The sequence below is a fragment of the Abrus precatorius genome, unplaced genomic scaffold (assembly GCF_003935025.1).
Source record: "Abrus precatorius isolate BTA unplaced genomic scaffold, Abrus_2018 Scaffold2, whole genome shotgun sequence".
NCBI classification, from domain to species: domain Eukaryota; kingdom Viridiplantae; phylum Streptophyta; class Magnoliopsida; order Fabales; family Fabaceae; genus Abrus; species Abrus precatorius.
This window is the reverse complement of record NW_020874362.1, coordinates 1069160-1089339: the sequence shown is the minus strand read 5'-3', so window position 1 is coordinate 1089339 and position 20180 is coordinate 1069160. Positions and strand designations below refer to the sequence as shown.

The 20180-nt window shown below is 28.5% G+C and overlaps 1 non-coding gene across 1 annotated transcript; it reads left to right on the top strand.

Annotated features, from left to right (window-relative positions):
- The first annotated feature begins 19807 nt into the window (after positions 1–19807).
- On the top strand, positions 19808–19879 carry TRNAM-CAU. The gene has a single exon. It is a non-coding gene; the product is annotated as a tRNA-Met (tRNA).
- The last annotated feature ends 301 nt before the right edge of the window (positions 19880–20180 follow it).

The following is a 20180-nucleotide window of genomic DNA, read 5'->3' as shown; positions in this document are numbered from 1 at the left end:
CACCTGATGCAGATGGTGATGCAAACAAAGACACCCTGCGTGATAAAATTAGAGCTTTTTAATGTCACATGTATCTTTCAAAGCTTATATTCCTGAAAGATTGTCGGGTTGATACTATTCCATCCATATTATTCAAATGTTTTTATTTCACAGCTTACAATTTTCAAATGAAAATCGTTATAAATTACAAGCAATGAATGATAACAATATTGGGAATATATATACAAAAATATGCGAACAACACAATATTTGACATGTTCTTTTTATTGTTAAGTGAACTTATATACAATATTAACGTTAAAAAAATGTTTTAGTAACATTAACATTACAATGTGATGGGTAGTACAATCTCAACGTCCTCAAATCAAGGGCTTCATAGCATTAGTTTTAATTTTTTAGGTGTTACGGATCCTTAAAGTGCAACTTATATAATTTTCGATTAAAAGAAGAGATCCCAAAAAGCAGAGCTGAAAGCACGTTGTGAGAAATTTAAAAGTATACGGAGGACGATTTCTATATGTTGCTGTGATTTCAGTAATGATCACAAGGCACGTGGACGTTGATTCTCATGGACTCATGCTCTAGTATAAACTGCATTGGGAACTTGCATGGATTCTAAAAGTTGCTAGAAACATGAACTCATCATGAGAATCGAACCCAATCTTCAACAATAGGTTAATTACTGAAGCAGAAGAAGTACCCTGAAGTATTCATTGAATGTGTCACTTATATTGCATCTTATCTCACCTTATCTTTTTGTTGATAGCTTTTTATTTTTAAAGCCAAGCCCCCCTTGTGAGTGAAGAGTCCCTCAGTAAGACCCTTAGATTATCTCCTAATAGGACCTCAGAAAGGAGAAGGAATAGTAGAAGGGAAATTAGGATGGAGCCAATTGGTGAGGATAGAACCCCACCACACTCACATTTTGAGTCTCGTTTGTTATTTAGTGAAACTTATATACTTTAACCTATTAATAAAAAATATATTTTAAAAGTTATATTCAAGAGTATTATTTCCTCACCATTTATTCTAAAGATTACAGAACATGAGTTAATGGCTTACATAAAAGGGCAGGGGTTTCAAGAGTTATAAATTTATTTGGATTTACATTATTTTTCCAACTTAATGAATTATATAGTCCAATAATTAAAGAGGGGCGTTACTAGAAGGACTTATCTTCCAGCATATGCATCAAAAAGATGTGATATCACTTTAGAAGAAATTTTGAGTTGATGGATGTAAAAGCTTGTCTGAACATGCCCTTACCGTATTGATAAAAACAAGTCATTTTCGAATCTTCAACATAACAATTTAAATCAGGAAAGCATGTCATTTTCAATTTACTATGTATACTTTATATTAATTCTCATCCAATTTTATTCAAGGTCATCACTTAAGACGACTTAGGCTTTGCTAGTCATAAAAATGTTGAAAAACCATGATCATGACCATGCACAACAAAAGCAATAAGTATCGGTCCGATTATAGGTGCATTATTTAGTTGATTAAGAAAGGTCCATGAATTGAAAATGATAACTTCATGTTGCACTTAAAATAATTGTACACATTGTCGAATTTTACCCTTCAAATGTTATCCAAACATTACGCGGCCACCTAAAAAAAATGGTTAAGATCAGTTTCTGTTCTATTTATTAACCCATCAACATACCAAATGATACATTTTTAACGTGACTTTGGCGTGTAGATTTGTTAAAATATCAATAAGATTTTAACAAGTATTTGAATGCATGGAATCCTAATCCCTTGAAATTTTGCAATAACAATTTGTCTACAACTTCTCTCTTTCTCTCTCTTATACACAAGCATACAATGGACCAATCTTTCACGGAACATTCTACTATCATGTTCATGCATGGAGGAAAAAGCAAGAAATATCCTACCCAGAGCTATTTGTGCCTATTGTTAGGGGCGGCTCTACGTTAGAACTAAGGAAGGCCCCAACCCTTAATTATTTTTAAATTATTCTTTAACATAATATTACTTTAAGCTTAACTATATTTTAAATTTTATAAATATAATTATATTTATTTTCTTAAAAAAATTATTGATTTAATTTTATAAGTTATAAAAATTTATAAAATGACTATATAAAAATATAGTTATATCAGATAAATAATTATGTTAATATAACATGTAATATAACATATATTATAAAATGATTATTATATATTAACAAACAAAAATTTCAAATATTAAGATTTTTTTTCAATATATTTTTTACTTAATAAAAAATGATTCATATAAAATTTAAAATTTGATGTTAATAAATAACATTTTATATTTATATTTGTTGTATTGATAGTGTATAATAATATTTTATGAACAAATTATTTATTAATATAATAAATATTAGTAATACAAACTCATAATATTTATATTAATTTAAATTTTATTGAAAAATTATATTAATAAAGACCCGTTTAACATAAAATTATGAATGAATAATATATTTTTATAATAATATTGATATATGTTAAATAATTCATAAATATTTTTTAAAAATTTTAAAATTATAAAAATAAAAACTAATATAAAAATTTAAATTTATTCATATTTATACACTTAAAAATTATTTGACCCTTACTTTTTTTTTTTTTTTTTTATGTATTCTATTTGACCCTTACTTTAACTTTAACTAATTTTCCCAGTTGATTATAGATTCTTAACGCTGTTTACTGTTGATTTGACTTTAGGGTTGAACCAAAATATAGTTTATTTGATCGATGGTTTATTTACCTAAATGTTTTGACCGAGAACACAAGGTTGACACATTTCTTTGAAACATCCATTCGCCTGAATTCGGCGGTTACATGCAGCTAAAAGATAGCTATCATTTCATGTCAATCCCTCCGGTCCAGTGGTCCACATGTGCTATGTTCAAAACTCTTAAGTCAGACTTCCAAAATTTCCCGATTCATTCTTTTTCGATCCAACATTTATCCTTGTGTTGAATGATATAATTTAGGGTAATAATATAATTTTACTTTAAGTTGTATATTTTAAACATTTTTATAATTTTTCTCTATTTTTTATCTCTTAATTACATTATAAAATAAGTTGTATACATTTGAAGGTCTTTTCCAACAAAATTGGCGAAGAAAAAAAAAATAGTGTTGTTCTAAAATATATTATAAATATAGGTAAATTGTATGCTTTTCTAATAAAATTGGCGAAAAAAAAAAGAATAGTGTAGTTTTAAAATATATTATAAATATAGGTAAAGTGTACTGTAAAACGTTAAAATTGTGGTACACTAGAGTTCATAAATTTTGTTCAAAACATGTAATATAAAAATGTGAGTATTTGTGAACAAATATATCTATCAAAGATTTTAAAATTGAGTTATTAAATTATTGTTTAACACAAATTATTTTTAATTATTAAGAATACTTTAATTTAATTGTTTAAACAAAGAGACTGTATAATAAATTAAAAATCATAAAGAATTTAAATTCAAAAGTAATTTAAAAGACGTAAAAGAGGTTTTGATAGAAGTTGGATGAGAAGAGTTTAAGATATAAGGTTTCACCTATTACACTTTTATTTATTTTTTTTAGTTTAATCCTAATGTTTATTTTTTTAGTGTTTATCAACCACCTATACTTAATCTATTAACATCTAATGATCATGCAATCTTAATATTCTTTTACTTAGGTAATTACCCTTAATTATCATGTAAGGCAGAAGGTAGAGAAAATATAAAGAGGTTATAAGTTTGTTAATCTAATAACGGTTGAAAAAGAATGATTAAGTTTGATTCGCCTAACCTATTATCCTGTTTTATCTTATAGTTCTATTAATTACATGTGATATGATCGCTTACGATGTAATTAACTATGAGATGTTACGGGTTTATCAACCACCTATTACACAAAGAAACCCACATTATTATTAAATGTAAAAATCACACAAAATATGCAATAGGATTCGTCATAACCCTAACTATGAATTTAGCTACCCATTACAAAGTAAGCAACAGAAAACGTGATAAATAAATTCATAAACACAAAGAAAAATTCAAACAAAAAAAACCCAAATCAAAGGAAAAAAAGATGAAAAAAGTTCTCGTTCTATAAGGGGTGCTCAATCACTCGCTCAAACTCCAAAATGAGGCTCGTCGTCTTTACCAATGATCTTCAATAACTCTCAACGGTCAAATAAGTCAAAATTAAGAGGGGGAAGAAAGTGTATAGAGAAGTATTCTTCTCTCAAAAGTATAAGGCTTCTTTATATAGGGTATGGAATAAGATATAAAATCGTGACTTAATCTCCAAGAGATAATCTCAATCTTTAAGAGAGAATATTTGATTTACCAACCTTCAGAATTTTGACTTCAGAATCTTAACTTAAAGTCACTCCAAATATTCATATTTAAATCTTTATTTAAGTTTAAATTTTAAATTCAAAATTTAAACTCAAATTTACATAGCACGATCAAGGGATAAAATTATCTAATTTTTATCCAGAATATCTCTATGATGCATTGATAACAACTTCCAACTAAACTGCAATAATTAATAGCATAATCAATGTAAATATATATAAAATAAGGTTTAAGTGTATAAATATAAGTCATAAAATATATTAAATCATAGACTTATTAATGAGAAAATTAAAACTTTTCTATAAAAAAATTCATTCATAAATTTTACAAATATAATGAATTTAAATAGAGTAAACTGTAATTTAATAATTATATTATACCAAAGCAATTAAGGAACCGTAGGTACTGATGATCGCTCAAATTTGTATAAAGATTTGTCGCCAATTCTTATCAAAATATACAGGAAAATTTATGTAGTCTAGAATGCAAGTCTAGGTTGTCTCCGATTACATTGGTTGAGAATATGCATCAAACATGTTATAAACATTAAATACGAAAGCAATTAATTGGGGTGTGTGTGATTTCAAATTCAATATAAAGAACAAGAAATAAAATTATAAAGTTCAATCAATAAAATGTCATAACTCCTAGTTCATTTATGTAGACTATATCCTATTTCTCTTCAAAATTTAATATTCTTCCTCTCCTCTCAGAATTAGGTTAATTTAACAAGAAAAAATTAACCTTATATTCCCATATGAATTAAGCAATTCAATAGACTTCAATCTCTCATCCCAAGATTATGTAACCTTAGAAATAAACCCATAACTAAACAATTCAAGTTTAGAATCTCATTAAAACGAATTAGGGTTAATTAAGTAATGTCCCATTCATTCAACCATTAATTCAATTCAAGAGATTTGGAAGAAAAAATTCATGAAAGAAAAGGAATTATATTAACATTCAAAACCCAGGAATTCAAGAGTCTAAGTGAACTCACTAGGGATTACAAAAGGTTTAGCCCTTCATAAGGAAAGGTCCTACAATTATCAAATGAGAATGAAGAGAAATAAACAACATTAATGTAAAAATCAAAGAGAAGTAAGAAAAAAATGAAAATTAAACCATAAGTTGAACCCTTGGCTGTCACCCAAAACTGACCTAAACTCTCCAAAGTATTCCCAAAATAGCAAAAAATCTAAAAGTTTCAAAAGATCATAACCCTAATTTTTAAAAATCTATTTATAGTCAAGTTGACATCCTTCATAGTAGCTACTATCAATGATAGTAGCTACGCGTAGCTCCTAGGCCTTTGCAATCATTTTTGAAATTGTCACTATTGCAAGTGATAGTGGCTACGCGCAGCCTGCATCATTTTGTACTCACTATAGTGTCTACTATCGCTCCTGATAGTAGCTACGCGTAGGTTTGCAACGTTCTGGGCTTCTGTAGTGTCCACTATTTCTTCTGAAAGTGGTCACTTTGGTGTGTCTTTTGGAATTAGCTTGTTATAGTGGTCACTATTACTTTTGAGAGTGGTCACTTTCACATCAAATTTTCTCAAAAGCTAAAAATCTATAGAATAAGTCTGAAAATTCCTGCACAATTATTCAAATGATCAAAATTGCAAATTATATCTATGTAAATCAATGTGAATTAACCAAAAATTAAAAAACTTATGATATTTGACCTAAATGAAATTTTCATCTTATTTACACTTTCTAAGTTCTTTTTCTATTAAACAATACTAAAAAGGCAAGTAAAAATTCAATAAAATATGGATTCATCATGTACTAAATTTTCATGTACATGTAAACAATATAATAATTTACAAATTGTTAATCGAAAAATTGTAGGATTTAGAATAACTATTACATAACCAAAATAAATTAAATCCTACGAGTAGACAACCCATATCCAAACTGAAGACCCAGTATGATAAGTTTGTAATTAGACTACAATCCATATATTTATGTTTGACCTTTATTTTATTTAGATTTTACACTGATTTATATATTAATTGTGCAGTTTAGTATAAAAGAGGTCACAATTAAATTTTGGATGCGTTTTAGGCCCAAATTGATAGAAAATCAAGGCCTCGCAGCAGTTAGCACGCCTAGACTCTTTTAGCAAGCACAAAAGTGCTTTAAGCCCAATTAATGAAGAATTTTAGGGTTTTCAAATACTATTAAAGAGAGACCTCAGACACCAAGTTTGACATCTTGTCTTTTGCTCTTCGATACACTTTTAATCTCGTCTCTCTTTCACGAGATTGTTGGCATATTCTTGGTGGGACTTAGAGTTTCGTGCGACTATACTTGAAGACCAAAAAATTATCTCTTTCTAGTTTGCTTTTTTCTATGGCTTTATTTACAATTATTTTAGTTCTTCTCTTTACCATGATTAACTAAGTTCATAGCTAGGGTTATGGAACTATTGTTCATGAATTTATGAAATTTTGAAGTTTGAATCTGTATTTGGTTTCTGTTCATGATTAACTTTTATTTTATTGTGTATAATTATAATCCTAATTAATTATATCGTCAAGTGAATATACTTCGATTAGTTAATGGATCTATAGGATACAACGAGACAAATGATTAGGTGGACCAAATTAAGCTTTCTCTTCTAATCATTATTAAATTAACAAGTTGATAGATGCTTTATGTTTTCTTTAATTGATGTCTTGCATGATCACTGAGGATATTAATTTAGAGAAAAAATATTAGTATTGCATGATCATTAGATATTAATAGTATTTGCATGAATGTTTAATCATCACAAGGAAATCAAATTTAGAGTTAAATGAAAAAATAACATAAAAGATTAAATGAGAAAATCCATATGCCTTAGATTCCTCTTTTATAAGTTCAACTAAGACATCTGTTGTTTTATTTTCTTTTATTCATAATTAATTTCATAATTAAATTTTAGTTTTTATTTAATTTCACATCTTTTAGGCTCAAACAATTAAATTAAGAAGTTCTTATAAATTGAAAATCAATCTTTATGGAACGATATCTTGGAAACTTATTTTAGAACTCTTTATTACTTCTTAACGGGTACATTTGCCCTACGAACACAGTACTAGTCATCACCATGTCATCCCTCTATCTCTGTTAACTCCTCAGAATTTAGATCCTCGTCTTCTTCGAGATAAAGATCGTCAGAATTAGCCGTGACCTCAACATTCATGATTTGCTCAAAGGTCACTCGGGTTGGTCTTTCAAGAGGATCACGATCAAGATACGAGTATAGATAACTCACAACAATTGTAGTCCTAATTGTTCCTTTATAAATATAAAGGCAGAGGATATGGTGGATTCTATTGTTTACAGGAAATTTAAGGGAACACTATAATACAGGTCCATTTCTAAGGTGTAAATATATCTAGGTAAATCAAAACAACATACAACAAACTTCAAATGACAAAACTTCTTACATTCATTAAATACATAATTTATTCTATAATTTATATAGCTATCTATTAATCTAATCTGCTTTTGAGATGTCGTCATTTTTGTTTCCTGAAATGTTTAGTAAGGATGAGCGTCTATCTTATCATTAAACATAACAGAATCTCATAAATTAATATCATAACTTACTCATAATCATGGAATAAAGGGGAATATAATCATATCAATCACTAAAACAATATATCAGAAACTCTTACACAATCATGTATACGATCCATATCATTCCTCTCTTTCAATTAAAAATTCCCAGTACACTGTAATCACAGACATATGATGCCTTCAACACTTTTTGAGGTCATACACAGTTTGGTAAATAGTCATCAGTTTGCTCATGCACACGAATACGTATATAATAACGGGCCCTTTAGCAAAAGTATAGTCAGGAAATGAGTGCGAGATCACGTGATGTTTTCGCTCTCAAAAGGAGGGAGTACACAAACGCAAATGTCGCTCACCACCCTACTTTTTCTTCAAATTTCTCATCATCTCCTTACTCTATACTAGGGGTGTCCAGTGGATCGGGTCGGGCGGTTTCTAGTGTAGTTAAACTAAAAAAGGCCCAAAATGACCTATGTATTATTTAACCCGTAACTGTCTGCTTAGTGAGTTAGGTTGAACGGGTTTCAGGTTAGGCAGGTTATAGGTTAAGCGAATCAGACAAGCAATTTGGGCCAATTTAAGTCCAAAATAATTTATTTACCAAAAACTATAAAAAAATCTTATTTATCCATTTTTAAGCCTAATTTTGATTTTTTTTTCTTTGCATATTTTTTTCTCAACAGATTCTAGTACATAAGAATTGTTGAAAAAATAATGTATGGTAAATAATAGCTTAGAATAAATTTTTATATTAAAATAAAGTCATAATTCAGTTAAAAAATAGAACTAAAATCATAATAAATTCAAATCTGCCTTATATAGAAAATTTTAAATGAAATAAAAATAACCAATCCAAATTTACTCATTCACATGCATTTTAGGAATGAAAAATTAAAAATATCAATTGGGCCTTAAATTTAGTTTTCAAATAAAATAACAAGTACATATGACACCTCTTTTCAAACTGTGTAGAAAAATAAATCAATTAAAATATCAAACCAACATTAAGATATGAATCAATATTAATTGATAACATATTGATTAGCAAAAGACAATTTCTTTTAACTCCTTAATTAGCTCTAATCTGGCTTCATATTTGTAAATATATGGAGAAACGCTGCAAAATAGTGATAAAAATCCTTAATAGGTTAATGAATTTAACTTGCAATAAAGTTCAACACATGAAGAGAATGAATATTAGAAGGAAATGAGTCATTTACTTGTCCATGATGGTTGCAAATGCTGAGAATGATGATTTGATAGGGTGAAACAAATCTTGGTTTGGGCGAGTTATGCGGTATGAGAACGCCAACAGACAACTCGTTCTCCGACAATAGTTGAGGGTGGTAGATTTGAGTGGTGACAACCTTTGGCGCAAACTTCAAGGACGAGAACTTGAGCGAATCTAAGTCTAACGGGCTATGCAGATTGGGTATAGTTGAATATCATCTCGAATATAAAAGGTCTAATGAGTTTGAACCTTCTAGCCCTACCCACCAAACACACTGTCATTCCAAACCACATCTATTCATCTTTCCAAGTTGGATTGTTATCGCTAATATCCCCTATCTTTTCCTTTCTGAAAAGGAAGACTGAAAAAGTATAGCATTTACTTTAGGAACGAAAACAAAAGAGGGAGAAGAAAGGAAAGACATCTAGGGTTCCATGACTAAGTCTGAGAGATGAAAAACCCTAATAAAACACTTAGTTTAGGAATTGGGAGAAGAGAAGAAAGACTAAAAGTATGAGAGTATGCGACCATTACAAATGAAACCCTAATAGAAGAAATGAAATCGAATAAGGGAGCAAAAGAGAAGAAAGATAAAAATAAATTGGCATGCGGCTCGCTAAGGATTAGAAGGAGCCTTAAATATGCGTCACTAGAGTTTCATTTTTTACTATTAATTTAATAAGTAGTCGTGTTGGTTTGGATTTCAATCTTCTTACCTGAATTCGACCATTTTTAATCATATAACTCCCATTTTTAATGATTCGTATTTCCCCTAAATAAGTCGATTCGACCCTATCCGTGTTTTGGGCCTTCATATAACCTGGTATCAGACAAGCTTAGCATTTTTGGACAGCCCTACTTTATACCACAGTGTATCTCTGTAACTATTTACACTAGATCCATTCAGTACTTTATACTCATCATATATTCTCTTTTTATATCATTCTCATTATCTAGCTAAAGATCGTGCTTAATAAAACACTTCCAAATTAAGTTGCAACACCATTTATTTCCAGAGTATAGTATTATACCAAATCAGCCAAATATTCATCAATAATATTTTTCTTTTTTATTTAAAAAAATAAAATATAATATCTCAAATCGACATATATAGTATCACATGTTTCATATAAACATAACATAATCACTCAAACTAATCAATTAAACACGTATATCATCAATTTTTCTTCACAAACTCTATTAATCAACCATATATTCTCATGCAATATTTGTGGAATAATGCTCCCATGAGCACCAAATATACATTATAATAAAATAGTTTGGTACATTTTGGGCTTATATGTAAAGGGTGCAGGCTAATTAGCAGAGCACCTTTATGCATAAAGTATCAATTTTGTCAACTAAATTCAAATGAGATAATTGTATAATTGAGCGATGATTTGGGCAAGTGAGAGTGGAGAGGAAAGGAAGGAAGGTGCAAGTCATTCCTAATACATGTAGAATCAATGGAAAAAGAGCCCAAATTTGGTCAATTTGATTAAATTCAGTAGTGATGAACAATATTTTGAGTCCACCTTTGAGCTTTTCTTTTAATCAATAAGCTTTTAATTATGCTTGATTAATTAATTTTATCTATTTTAATCAGTTGCATTAGTTGAGCTTTAGTAAAAAAAATTTCTTAATTTCATTACTTTGACTATTCTAATCTTTGATCATTAATTATGTAATATTTGTTCCTGAGGTCAAACTTTTGAGGAGATTTTTATTTCAATAGATAGTTGATTCATAGAGCCTTAATTTGATATATCATTTGTGAATTTTGAATTTCAGACTTAGAAAATATGAGCATTTAGAAATGATGCTCACTTGCTGCAACAAATGATTACTTTTAGTGCAAAAAGTGAACACTTTAGAGGCATTAAAGGAAAACCATGTGTGCGTTATCACTTTTTACACCAAAAGTGATAATTACAGAGCCTAATTGGAAGTACCTATTGTTGAAATTTTTCCTTAAAAATACAGCAACTGTACCAGGTTTATATCGGTGAAGTATCGAGATATTGTCCTCAGAGAGCAATTCAAAATATATTAATTATTAAGATAAAATTAATTGAGCTTATATACAATAAAATTGATTAATGATTTTGATAAAATTTAAGTGACAATTATAGTGTAAAATAATGATATAAAATGTAGTAAAAATCAAATTAGAGAAACTAAGATTGAATTCATCTATCTCTCTTTCTGTATTTCAATAATTCATTGATAAACATAGAAACCATTTCTAATGATATTGATGTAGAATACAAAATTCATATATCTCAATTCCTTAAAGATATATTTCTAAGATAATTTCTTAATTGTTGATCCTTCAATTAGTTAACAAACTATCCAACATTATAATCAGGATTTAAAAAAATTAATAACTTGAAATCTATTCTTAGAATATTTAGTTATCGAGTAATCTCAATCAGATCAGGATCTAAGTAATATCTTTTAAGATATAACTTAGATCTGAGCCCAAGAAGCTATCAGATAGATAGATTCAAGCATTAACACAGATTGAAATAACTAAATCATTAGAAATGAATAAACAACTATATTTATAAAAATTACTGAGAATACATCAAGTTTGAAGATTTACATATAATCTCACAAAAGTTTAGTTACTCATTACAACTATAGTAATAAGAAAAGAGATACAAACGATGTAAAATATAAGAAAATGAGTATTCCTACTCTTCCTTTAAGCTCTTCGTCGCTCTCTCTCTCTAAGAACTAGAATGAAACAGTAACTCCTTTTCAGAAACACAAAAGTTGTGTTTTATATTGGTCTTGATGAAGCTTCTCTCACTATAGCAACACCTTTTCACTATAGCAAGAAATGGAGGCAAAATTAGGTCATTCTACTTGTCTCTCGCTTTAGCAACATAGGTCTCACTACAATGAAGAAAGACACTCTCGCTACAGCGACAAATTCTCGCTGTAGCGAGAGGAGCACAGATTCACTCTTCTAAACTTATCACTTCTCGCTGCAACAAGGATGACTCGCTACAATGAGAAACCCCCAGAATATTTCTTTTCTTCAACTTCATACTTTTTTGTGCCTCTTGTTGAATTTTCCAAATTTCTTCAACTTTGGGTGATATTTCTTTTCTGGTTCCAACTACAAAATATATCAAAAAGGAATTAAAATACTTTTCACTATAGCAAGAAATGGAGGCAAAATTAGGTCATTTTACTTGTCTCTCACTGTGGCAACATAGGTCTCACTACAACGAGGAAAGACACTCTCACTACAGCGACAAATTCTCACTGTAGCGAGAGGAGCACAAATTCACTCTTCTAAACTTATCACTTCTCGCTGTAACAAGGATGACTCGCTACAGTGAGAAACCTCCAGAATATTTATTTTCTTCAACTTCATGCTTTTTTGTGCCTCTTGTTGAATTTTTCAAATTTCTTCAACTTTGGGTGATATTTCTTTTCTGGTTCCAACTACAAAATATATCAAAAAGGAATTAAAACACTTACAATTGCATTCTTTTTCCTCAAATATATAAGTAATTGTAAAAGTTCCAAGTTTAGAAGAAATTTAACCAAAAAATTCAAACATTTAACATGAAAAGTGTTTAAGCCATCACCTAAAATTACCTAATTTATACATTTATCACCCATGTGCGCGTTACCACTTTTCTCATAAAAAAAGATCACTCCAGAGCCTGCGTAGAGGAGCAAAGCTAGGTATTGTCACTTTTCTCACAAATAGTGAGCATTCCAAAAGAGTATTCAAGAGCAGGACTTACGCGTTACTCCTTTTCATCCATATAGTAACCACACGTAAGCGTGATTATAGGAACTGGATTGCGTGTGGCTCCTTTCTGCGCCAATAGTGACCACACGCAAGTCTTATGAAGAATTCCACCTCTATGTTGCTAGTTTTCTCACAAAAAGTGAGTGTTTATAGAATGTTGTCAATAAAGATGACTTGCACGTAACTCTTTTTTGCACAAAAAGTGATGACACAGAGTACTGTCAGGAAAAATGGCCTTCGCACTGTTTATAGATTTATCAATGCTTTGAAAAATATAATTCTTAAAAGCATGATTAATAAGTTTTAGAAATTAAATTTTAAAAGAAAAATAATGATTTTTTAGAATTTAATTTTTGTTTAAATAATATGACACTTCCAAAATTTAATTACTAATCCTGAAATTTAATTTATGAAAGTGTTCTATTATATTAGTTTTAAAAAATAAATTGCGAGTTGTTTGCTTTTCTTTTATGTCATTTTTAGGTGAAATATAATAAAAAAAATAAAGTAAAAAACCAAATATAAAATAGTATATGAATGAACAATAATGTAATTAAAAAAGGTAAGAAGAGGGAAAGCTTGATTGAAAATAGTGAAAATTAGCAGATGAATAATAAGAGGATAATTTTTATTAGAAAAGGTAACAAAATTTGTTACAAAAGTGCACCCAACAAAAACAGAGGTGCAAAAGGCAGCTCCTTTCCTACATCACCAGAAAACCCCGATGAGGCTGGTCTATGAAAGATGGTCATAGCCCAACTAAACGAACACATTCAACCAAATGTGTTTGTCGAGCACATGCCTGTCCCTATTGAAAGGACCTGCAAGTACAAGCCCATCCTATTGGTTTCATCCTTTTAAGTACCATTTGTTAAATCACTTTGGAATATTCGGATTTTATTCTGGACAATGAAAAAACTTTATAATATAATACATAGATTTTATTTTACATTCATCATACTTAAAAAATAAAATAAAACGAGATATAAGATTAAAATACAACCAAAAAAAAGAATAATAAATAGACTATTTTATTTCGTTTATTTTATATACCAAAGCTTCAAAATAATTCAGTTCAGTCTCTGCAAGTCTATGATTTAATTCTGCAATAATATCTTCGTATGCAGAAAGAATTTAATAAAATCATTCAAACAAAAACATTGTCCTGAATCGCCAAAAAAAAGAAGAATGAATTTGAGTTTTAACTTTTAGCTGAAATGGAAAAATGGTTATACAATCATCTGTTTGGTTTTTCTCTTGTTTTAATGGTCTATTATCCATTTTTCTTGATCGCATAATATCGCAATATTGGCTTTTGGTCATTGGGCGAAGGAAAAAAGGGGATGTGATTTTCTATACACATAATTCAAAACCCTGATCATGATGCATGTTTTGCTAGCTCTGACCATATATATATATAGTTTTTGTCAACACCACTAAGCTATATTACAAGATCTGACAGTTTTGTTTTTGTCAATTACAGTCTATTGTTAAGTCTGTTTTCAATTCCTACTTTGGGCTTTAATTTGTGGGCAGAGTAGTGTGGGTTCTTTGGTAAATAACACATTTTAAGCCCATAGTATTCGACAAAAGAAAGCCCATAATGTTAAGTTTCTTCTTCCCAACTTTCCCGGTTCACTGTGCATATGTTATCCTTTTTATTTTTTTTTCACTAACATATGTTGTTCTTTATATCGTTGAAAAAAATAATAAAAAATTCTGCTACTGATCGAGGGGAATCGTCTTATTCACTTTTGGGGGCTCAATTTTGAAGCAAAATATTCATTTATTTTAATTTAAAAAAGGAAAGCCTTGCAATTTTGCATTTATAATATAAAGAAAATTTGAATTCTTCCATATTAGACCTTTGAATTGGACTGTAGAATAACAGACGTCAATATGCCATTTGTAACTCTTAAGAGAGAAGAATGCACTTTTTCGCTTTTGCGAATCTGTAGTGTTCCATTTCAGGGTAACTTTAAGATGGCCGAAGTAAGGGCAGTGAAGATTATTTGCATTGCCTGTCTTTTGTCTCCTGTTACTACTTCAGTAATTATTAGGATTTTTTTAATAAAATAAATACTAAATTTTAGAATTATCTTTTTTTATTACATATTTATAAATTACACGTAAGTCCTACTAACTTAATAGACTTATACATGAATACGACTGTAATTATTTTGTACAAGATATTTCTCAAACATAAATTGCACCAAACTGAGACTACTTATTATTTGTACATACATCATATTATTTTGCATATCCATGAACAAAACTGCGCTCAAACATACAATTTGTAATTTATACAATAAGTTGTAGTAACTCATGCATGAGCACAAACGTATTTGTAATCAGCACCATTGTGTTAATAACTAAACATAAGTTGAGCCATGTTTGTAATACATGTTAATATGAATGTGTTTAGTTTGACAAGTTACATGCTTAAATTGTTTGGCCTTTGAAGGAATATAGGTTTTTTGGTCCAAAAATTTAATCTATGCAAATTAATGTCTTACCATCTAAGTGATTTATGTTTTGAATTTTACACAAGTTTGATTGAATAAATCTCAAAAAATCATAAAATTTACATTTATTTTGTATAAATCAAAATTATGTGTAAAATATTATGGCTTTTAAAAGTTAAATATAAAAAAAATCAAAAAGCTTGAACATAATTGTGTTGTTAGTCACATCATTTTTTAAGAATTTATTTTTGATTTCTAATATTGTTAACTTGAGCATTCTCAATGTCGTAAATCACACTACTCTTGAGTGACCTATATTTTATTTCTAGATGAACAGTCACATTCTAACTTGAGCATAATTGTATAAAAAAAAAGACATGTATCAAGATTTCATTAAAAAAAGACATATAAAGTTTCATATTTATTTTATTTTAATTTAACAAAAATTTCTTATGATTATGATTATTATTATTATTTATAAATCTTAAATTTTATCGATCTAACTTTTGAATAATGTGATATGTTCGTATTAATCATAAATATTGATTTTAAATAAATAAATTATTTAAATGTATGGTTTTATAATTAATATATATCTATATAATGTTAAAAAAATTATTTGATGAATGGATAATTAATATTTTTTTTAAAAAATAATTTAATACAAAAAATTATTGATTCAACCATTTTATTGAAAAAATTCAATATATATAACAAGTTACTAAACAAAATAATTCTCGTTAAAGTTACTTGGAAAGTAACTTAATTCTCACTCATAATAATAATTATATCTTGTAAAATAAAATTATGAAAATATTGTTATACAAAAAATAAGTATAAATTAATAATTTTAATATTAATAAATAATAAATTAATTTATTAATTTATATACGTTAGGAAAAGATTAAAAAAATGGGAACACATATAAGGCATATTTCATTATTTTTAATATATGAGATTTTGTGAAATTTTATTATTCTAAGTTTAGAGAAATTTCTTCTCTACTTTTGTGTTCATGATTTTTTTCAATTATGTTGATTTTAATATATTAGTTTTGGGTTAAGTTACACGTGATTAAAAGAAAATCTTATCTAAATTTGAGTAAAAAAATATTTATTAAATTTTTATAATTTTTTACTTTTAAATTAATGTTTGAAAATATGAATAAGAAGTTAAGTTTTTACAAAGTTAAGTTAATTTTTAACTTTATAAAATATTTAAGTTGGTAGGAATGAACATTGAAGTTGCTGGTGTGCAGAAACACAGGCACTAAAAGACAAGTTGATATGATATACCTTTGCTCCTTGCAATAGTTGCCAAGCTTTTATGAACAATCCTTTGCATTATGCTCAAAATGTTTATAATTATAGTATTGTATTATATGCATATCTTTGCTTCAGTTTTGCCCTAATGTAGCATAAGCTACGTTACTAGGAGTACTAGTGTTGGTGTTATGATCCATTGCTTCTTGAGTAATCATGCATTGCTCTTCTCGAAGGAGTTCACTAAGGCAAGTGTCTAAGGAGGATACAAAGACATAATTCATAAGACTAGAACAACATATCTCAATTTCATCAAGAATTAATCTCTATTGTTGGTTTGATAGATCTTTTGGACAACAAGGAGAGCTTTAGTAGGAACATCAACAATAATGATATCAAAATATTTAGTCCATAAGTTATGAAAACTATAATAATAATATTCAATTGAAAGATTTTCTTTTGTAAAATTTTCTAACTCATATTTTAATTAAAATCTCTTCGCTGTGTTGTCCTAATTGTACATTTTTTTCAAATACTTTCACATATTTTTGGCAGTTTTGTGTGGCATAAGATTGAGAACCAAATGCAATTTAATGAAGCTAATTATCTAGCTCATGACACGTGCATCTTTGATCTCCCACTAAACTAAGTTCTTTGCTTCTTTAAGTTTTAGATTACTCCTATCAACATGATCTACGTATCCTTTCCTTTGACAAATAATTTAAATTAAAAGTCTCAAACAAAATATTTTTTTCTTGTGAAATAAATATGAAATGATTCTTAATTTCCATTAATCATGATAAATAAGACAAGAAATAATTACAATAACAAGAAGTATACTAAGAAGAATAAGACCCTACAGGATCTTAAGAATGTTTACTAAGATGGAAAAAAAAAAAGAGGACAAAGAATTAATTTCAGTTCAGAATTTGAGCTCTAATACCATGTCAAATATCAAAAGATACTATAAAATGAGTCAAAAATGTTGTAGAAAAACTAAGTGTCCCTTCTCAGTCCCCCTACCTTTTTTCTCTCCAATAAATAGACTAATCAACAATTGCTATATAATTACAAGCCAAATAATAGGACTCATGAATTTTATCCTAACAATCTGTCAATTACAACCTATTTATAATAAGAAAGTATAACAACTATTCTATCAATTACAATAAGAAATTATTATTAATATACACAATAATAATAATTATAGCCAAGTCTAATAATTTACAAAATATTTGCATAATAAATACTCTGGCTGCCATTAACAATAGATCGGAAGTGTAGCCAATTAATTGAGATTTGTAGTTTGCAAGTTTTAGTCTTTTGATTTGTCATAATCAGAAACAAATTTTAATAGTTGGAGAGACAGAGATGGAAGATAAAGTAGATTGAAGATGCACGTATTTAAAAATGAAGTTGTTTTGTGCTAGAGGAGAATGATTTTGAGGTGGTGATTCTTCTTTGAACTTTTTGGAATATCGGTGCTTCTTGTTCAAGCTTCTGTACACAATTTATGCAAGGATTATACAACCAAAATTAACAAGAATAGTTATAAAATGCAAAGTGTCATGATAAAAAAATAATTAAAAGTTGATTTGGCATTAATTACACAGTTACTCAAATCTACTATAGTAACCAAGCAAGGATGCTAAAATCCACTATTTTTTAAGGGATCTAGAGCACTGTCCTATTTTTTTATCTTTTATTTTCTTACTCATAATTTATTTCTTTTTCAATGTTTTATTAAAAAGATAATTATTAAAAGAATATAACTTAAATACATTTTATAAACATTATATAATTAATTTTGATTCATAAATACAAAAATAATATTTTTATTTATTATTTTTTGTTTTATTTCTCTTTTTTAAATATATGACGTCATTAGTTACACGTATCATTAAAAAAATAAATTATCTTCAATATTTATATCTATCCCCAGAAAGCATCTATCAAATATTTTTTTTAGAAACTTTTAGATTACTACTACAACGAAAGCTGACACTCACAAATGTGATTGGAAGTTTGAATTCCAAACCAAACAAAGCCATACTTTCCTTAGATCTCAACATATTACCTTGCCACATTAAATCTAAACTATAAATTATTTGAAAAACCTGATCAAATACGGATATCAATACATGAGCTTTCCGTAATTTCTTTCGTTAATCAAAATAAGAACAATTAAAAATCTGACAAAACCAGATGCCACATTCATAAAACATGTACTTTGTTTTCTTTGAAAGAAAGATTTTTTCAAATATAAAATCTTTTTTTTTAAATGAAAAAAGATAATTACTGTGCTGCAGAACTCTTAAGAAAAAAAAAAAAACGTAACTCCCATTAGCACCGTATTGCTAACCAACCATGTGGAGTGGGGCAAAAGCATTTGTCATTTGATGTGGCAAAAAGCCTTTCAGAAGGCATAATGTTCTTGTCCGGAACGAAACAAGAGTGAGAGAGGAACCCCTTATGTATAATCCAAAGCATGTCCACATGCCACTGAACGTTCAAGTAAATAATGATGCCAAACTATAAATAATAGAATAACGATGAAGAATCTAATTAAATGTAGTTAGTTCAACCAAGAATGTCATAAAAACTTTATTCTATGCTTGTTTCAAAGATAGTTCAGTTTCTGCTGGGGAGGTCGACCAAATTTATATAAGTAACACATTAAAGTGTGAGGAATATTCTCCCATAAAGAAGGAAAAATAATGAAATATAGAGTAGCCCCAATCAACACGTAGATGAATAGTAAATGAAAAAAAATTCCACTAAGTAACTAAAGAGCTGATCTGGAATGCTATATTCAAGAAGAAGAGACGTTGTTCAGTTAAGTAAAGCATCAAACTTTTGATCATGACACATTAGTATTATGATGAATCCATTGTTCACATTGTTAACTGTTACATCTTTTTCCTGCTTTTTACCTTTTGTGTCTCCTCCCTCACCTATGCGGTGCACTCCCACAATCTCTTCTCTCAAACGGCTGGCATGTTCTTGTACATTGTTTTACTTCTTTTTATTCTCTATCCTGCTCAACACTCATCTTTTGTAAAGGAGATATTATAAAACTAGAGGAAAAACAAAAGAGGTTGCATAAGTTCCCACCGATACTTCAAGTATGAACATACACGTCCATTATTAATGAATCAGAGTGGCGCAGCGGAAGCGTGGTGGGCCCATAACCCACAGGTCCCAGGATCGAAACCTGGCTCTGATAAAGAGTGGCTTCCCAAATGTGTTTGTTTTTGTCGCTAATTGAATTCTTAATGAAATATTAACAAATCCAGTACTGTGACACGAGCATACAAGTCTATTTACTAGTATTTACATTTTTTTATATTGTTAAATATTAACTGAATTGGTTTTATATAATTAAAAAGGGAACATACAAGTCTTAAATTTGGCAATAACTTTCATGAAAATTTTATAAAAATAAACAGTTGCAAAATATAAAATATATACAACTGTAATTATTTATAAACATTTACTTTTTTGCTAGTGAAAATCTTAATAAAAAT